Genomic DNA, 6,220 nt, shown 5'->3' with positions numbered 1-6,220 from the left:
AGAAATAAATAAATTTATTTATTTATTTATTTATCTCTCTCTCCTAGAAATAAATAAAAAATATTAAAAAAAAAAAGAAAAGAAAAGACTTTATTTGAAAAAAATAAAAAATAAAAAAAATTAAAAAAATAAAAAAATAAAAAGAAAGTCGGACGCTTAACCGACTAAGCCACCCAGGCACCCCAGTAATGCTCTCTTTCTAAGTAACTCAACTTTGTCAAGGATTTGTGCTACTCCAATGAAGTCACAAGCTGGTGGCCACCATGGCCCTCATGCTGCTCTTTATCCCAAGGATCCTGAATCTCAAATTTCATCCATGGAATAGTTTTGCTTTCAGTTTTGAAATATTAACTAATTTGCTTTCATGATTATACTCATTATCAGCTTACTTCTATGGAATAGCATGTCATACACATTAATCACTTCATCCCTCTTGTGACAAATATCACCACCCCCCCAATTTCAATGCTAATTTTAATAGTCCAGAGTCATATTGTGAGTCATCAGCAGACCCAAATTATGAACTTGGAACTCTGACAGTTCAAAATTGATGTCCTGTCCTTTAAATGGAAGGATGAGGCCTGGGCCTAGGGCATGCGGTGTCAGCATGCGGTGACTTCATGACTTTTGTTTCCTTCCTTTAGCTAATGAAACTTTATGAATTACCAGCACTCCCTGGCCTAGCCATTCATTGATTCCTTTATCCCTATGCTCAGTAAAAACAACAAAAGCAAAATAGGCTCAGGCCCCACCCTGCCAGAGCCTAAAACTCTTTTCCAATATATATCTTTAAAGTGTATTTATTTATTTTTAGAGAGTGAGACAGCAAATTCTTGAGTAGGGGAGAGGCGGAGAGAGAGGGAGAGACAGAATACCAAACAGGCTCCACGCTGTCAGCATAGAGCCTGATGCGGAGCTCACGCTCATGAAGTATGAGATCCTGACCTGGTTGAAATCAAGGGTCGGATGCTTAACCAACTGAGCCACCCAAGTGCCCTTCAGTATTTAAAAACAAAAACAAAACAAAAAACAAAACAAAAACACCCTTGTTCATAGATTGAAAAGTGAGTAAAAAGCAGATTTGGGGGTGTGGGGGAAGATCTGGCGTGTCACTACATACATTTGACAAAAACATTCAATAGGAACCACAAGGCATTATGACCAGGGTAAATGGGGTGAAGACGGACACTGCATTAGTTGCCCCAGCACATTCTGAAACACTTATAATGTGAGCGTACTTAAACTGCATGGGCTTCAAAATTATTAAGTCTCAACTGACACAACTTTTTGGTTCAAACTGGTTTCAAGTTTTTACTATGTGCCAGGCAATTTTGCATGTGTTGCTAAATCCCCAAATAACCCACAAGGAATGCACATTCATGGAATGCCCAAGATTCCAAGAAGCAAATACAAAATGGCAGAAGTGGGATTAGAACCCAGGGCTCTGGGGCTTCAGAATCCATCCTTTTTTTGGTTGACTTGCTCTAGCTACTCCCCTTATAATAGGTGAACAACAATTATGGGGGAGGGAGTGGGTGGGAGGGTTACCTCTCATAAAGTACTTGGGTAAAATGCCTCCTGGTTGTATCAGTGAGTGTGGTTAGTTCTGGAGGCCCATTGGAAGTGTGCTCAGGACCTCGGAGCCATTCCAGGGGAGTATATCTGTGTGCCATCATCAGGACAGTCAGGTTCTACCAAGTGCTAGAGAAGGGGAAACCAAGAGGATGCTGACTTTTTCCTGGTACATGGCACCCTGAAGCACCCAACATCTTTACAGTAATCCACATTCTGAGGACATGTGTTTGATCTAACACCTTTGAGTTTTCCACAGCAGCATGAGTCTATAGAAAGAGTGGGAGTGGGCCAAGAGGAAGAATAGTGTAAGCCAACCTTCAATGACCTCGGTTTCAGTCAGGCTCTGATGCCAACCACCTAGGGGCTATTCCTTATCCCCGTGTTTCTGTGTTTAGGGACAAGGTTTTGCTACACTAAAGCTTCAGGTTACACAATGGTCTCGACTGCATGGGGATGATCTGACGGCACTTTAAAATAAATACAAACGCACAAAGTGTCATGCACACCCTAATGCAGTATTTTTCTTTTCATATTTTAAGGCTGCCTGTGAAAAGCAAGGTTTGTCAAGATGTCTGCTTAGGAAGGTCATTTCTGTATTCCAGATCCAGGCATATGCTATCATCTGTGTCACAGCCCACCCATCTACTTCCAAATATGCAAAGCTCATAACTAAGAATAAGACTCACTTATCAGTATTTTCCATCTGACTGCATAATTATAAGAATTGATTAGGAAGTCTCTTTTTAGCTCATTCATATTTCCAGGGTAGATGCAGAATTAGGCAGCTATAATTGCAGAAGCTGGAGAACTGTGAGGTTTCGAACTGGTGTGTATAAAACAAAAAGAATGGGGGGGAAACACCTAGAAGTCCAGTTAAATTAGTGTGAGTTTTTCTTAATTTTTTAAATGTTTTTCATTTATTTCTGAGAGAGAGAGAGAGAGAGAGAGAGACAGTGTGAGCAGGGGAGGGTCAGAGAGAGAGGGAGATACAGAATCTGAAGCAGGCTCCAGGCTCTGAGCTAGCTGTCAGCACAGAGCCCAATGCGGGGCTCGAACCCACAAACTGTGAGATCATGACCTGAAGTCAGACACTTAACCAAATGAGCCACCCAGGTGCCCCCAATTAATGTGAGCTTTTATTCACATATTTCTGATTCTCTATTACAGCTCTGGAGGCTCATAAACAAATTTCCACGTAGTCTATTTTTCCCTCTCCATACATATATTAGTGCATATTGATATAAGCGTAAACTCCCACACTTTTAATATGTATGTTCTCCTAATGCAATAACTGGCTGTAACATTAGAAGACTGACTTTGAGTCATACGGTGTGATCAAGTTAATATGCAAAGACCTAAATTCTGTAGAAATGAAATCTTAACATCTAGAAACTTCTCTGGAGATGCAACTATAAGAATGAAATATGGCCCAAGCAGCACAGAGTCCTAGGAATATGGCAGAATTTGACCCAATTTTATTCCTGCCCGTACTCTGTAGATTAAAATGTAATTTTAACTTGAAATAAACAAATAGATGTATCTTTCTTATGTCTCCCCATCCCCCCAAAAGATAAGAGCAAAATAAAATTATCTTTAGTCTGCAGCTGCGACGGGAACCATCAAGAGATAGCACTGGAAAATAATGTAGCCACACAAAAAGCTTTGAAGCCCAGAAAGATGTTCTTTCTCTGCCAGGGGTGGGGCAACATCACTAAGTAAACAATGAGAAACAGTAAAGCCCATAATTCCTGCTGACAGTCTCTGCATCTATCCACATCACAAGATTCTTTGAAATACAAATTCCATTATTTCCGGTCCTCCTGCTCACAAAGAAATCATTAATTTAACAAATACAGAGGAGTATTTATCTTGAACTAGACAACGTGTGTTTTAATAGTCATATGAGCACATGCATGTCTGAGTAAGTCAGGGAAGGCTCCTTGAAGGAAGTAACATTTCATTTGAGCTGGGCCATCAAGATAATGAATGTGGATGCAGATTTCAAACGTACTGGACAATACAAGCAAAGTCTTGATGATATAGAAGTACATGGAAGACTAAATTTATGGTTAAAAGAACTCCAGTGTAGCTGGAACATAGGGTTCTTAGCAGGGATGGTAAGAGATGGGTCTGGAAAAATACATGGGAATAGACTGTAAAAGCTCATATTGGAAGCTAAGGAATTTGAATTTTAACTTGAGAGCTGTGGAGAACTATCTAAAGATTCTATGAAGGAAGTAAAATGATCAAAACAGCAGGAGTTTTATTTTGTTGGTTTTATAAATTTTGTTGAAGTATAAGTATAGTATAGTATAAATAGAATACAGAAGAAGTGTACAACTTGTTGAATTTCACAAAGTGAACACAGCCAGGTAACACAGTATCAGCAATCACTAACCATCCAACCAAGGACCAGGTCAAGAAATAGAACATTACCACCTGCCCCAGAAGACTCCTCTCACGCTTCCTTCCTGTCATCAAGAACCCTCTGCCCCTGACGCCAAAGGTAACCATCATCCTGACTTCCGCTTCTATTGATAGTTTTGTCTGGCTTTGAACTTCATATGAATGGAACACCATGCCATGCATGCTTCAGTGTTTGGCTTCTTTGGCTCAATTTTGTGTTTGTGAGACTAGTCCATACTGTGGTAGAGTTGCATTTCTTTCATTCCCATTGCTGAACAGTATCCCACTATATGAATATACCACACCTCATCAGTTCTATTGTTGGTAGGGACATTTGGGCTATTTCCAGATTCGGGCTGTTAACACACAATGTTGTTACGAACATCCCATGAAAGTCTTTTGGTATGTATATTCGGTTTTGTTGAGTATAGTAGGAGTGCTATTGTTGGGTCAAAGAGTAGGCTAATGTTCAACTTTAGTAGATATGCTAGAGTCTTTCTCTAAGACCTGTTCCAAGCCACATTCCCACCAGCAGTCTATAAGTTCCAGTCGCTCCACATCCTTGCCAACCTTGGTACTGCTTTCATCGTTTTAGCCCTTATCCAGGTACATGGCATTTTAAGACAGGTTTCAGAAAGTTGGCAGGCCAGACAATTCAAACACCATTCCTGACATCACCTGTGGGGTGTCAGGAAAGCAGTATGCCCTTGGATTATACCCTGCACTTCCAATCCAGAGAGGAGGAGCAGCTCTCACGCTTCATTCAACACCGCCCCTCCCTGCACCTTGAAAACCATTCCTGCTGGGGAAACTCTCTTTACCACCCACACAAAGACAATGGTGAGCTGATCAGAGAGGCTATGTGTCCTGCAGGGCAGGCTATTTGAAAGGTCTCAAATTCTGGTGGGTTGGAATTATGAAGAAAGTTTATAAAAGAGGTCTTTCTTCACCAGACCATCTTATTGAACTGGAGGGTTTTTTTTTTTTTTTTTTTTTTTTTTGATCCAAGAAAGGTCTCCCTCTTCTTTTCCCTCCACTTTTTTTGTTAACTTCTTCTTTCAAATCTCAGCCCATTGGTGTGCTTTTTGCCTTATGATCCCTAAATAATTTGGCCTCTGAAGTCTGCACCTTAAATTACTTCTAAGTAAAGCATTAAGCATTCCCTTTATCAGACCTACGGTTTCTCCTTTAGGGCATCGTTTCTTATCTCTATTAATAGCATCATTGCTACCACTGGTCATGAATTGAGGACCTTATGGGCATCTTTGACTCCTGCTCCCACCTCCAGCACATGCTCTATAGAAGTCCTGGCACTTGACCTCTCACACCACCCTACATTTTACTTCCCTACTTTTCACCATCTTGGCTCAAGCCCTCTTGCCTGGAGCCTTGCTAGTCCCCAAACTAGATTTCTCACCTCCAGTGTTATCATTCGATGTGTCATTTAATGTGATTGCAGTGAAAGTTCAACCTTACTCAAGCATAAATATATATACATATAATATACATATAGCTCTTATTTCCAAATTCATATATTTTTAAATGCCCAAGTTGGTCCAAAGTCTCCGGAAAAAAAATTCTAATTTTTTAGATGGGCATTAAAAGCTTTCTGAGTAAACTCCCCAACTCACCCTTCCAACATGCTTCTATTCCTCCTCATCAGTACTTTACATTTCAGTCCAGTAGATCTGCAACTATACTTTGGGGAACCTGAGTATTGATGGAAGTGTTATAGAATCCACGTCAGGGACTAAAAGGCGAGAAAGGAGATGCTGAGCAGGGTAAGCTCCTGCTCCTAATTTTATTTATTTATTATATTTAAGTTTATAGTAAATATCTACATATTTAACATATATTAATTTATTGTATTTTAATCTTTTATACCAAAGTTCCACAGTTTACAAAAACAGTAGTGACTTTTAAGCCCTCTCTTGTAACTGAAAGCTCTAAACATTTGATCCCCTGTCCCTGTCTTTTGCTACTGTGGTCTCCAATGTGCTGAACTGTCTCTTCATTCTTCCCGCTTATTTCTACATTTTCAGATGCAACATCTCCTGCAAACCCACCATAAAGCACATCTCCCATCAGTCATCACAGAGACCCCCTCGCTGGCTCCACCCTGAGGGAGAGCGCTGAAGGAAAACTCTCTGCGCATTGGCAGGGCCTTTTGACTAGCAAGCTTCCACTGTGTTGCACACGTAGATCATAGGCAGGCAGTTTGGAGAACTCCATGAAGTGT

This window comes from Crocuta crocuta, unplaced genomic scaffold (assembly GCF_008692635.1).
Source record: "Crocuta crocuta isolate KB4526 unplaced genomic scaffold, BGI_CrCroc_1.0 scaffold256, whole genome shotgun sequence".
NCBI lineage: Eukaryota > Metazoa > Chordata > Mammalia > Carnivora > Hyaenidae > Crocuta > Crocuta crocuta.
This window is presented reverse-complemented; position numbering follows the sequence as displayed.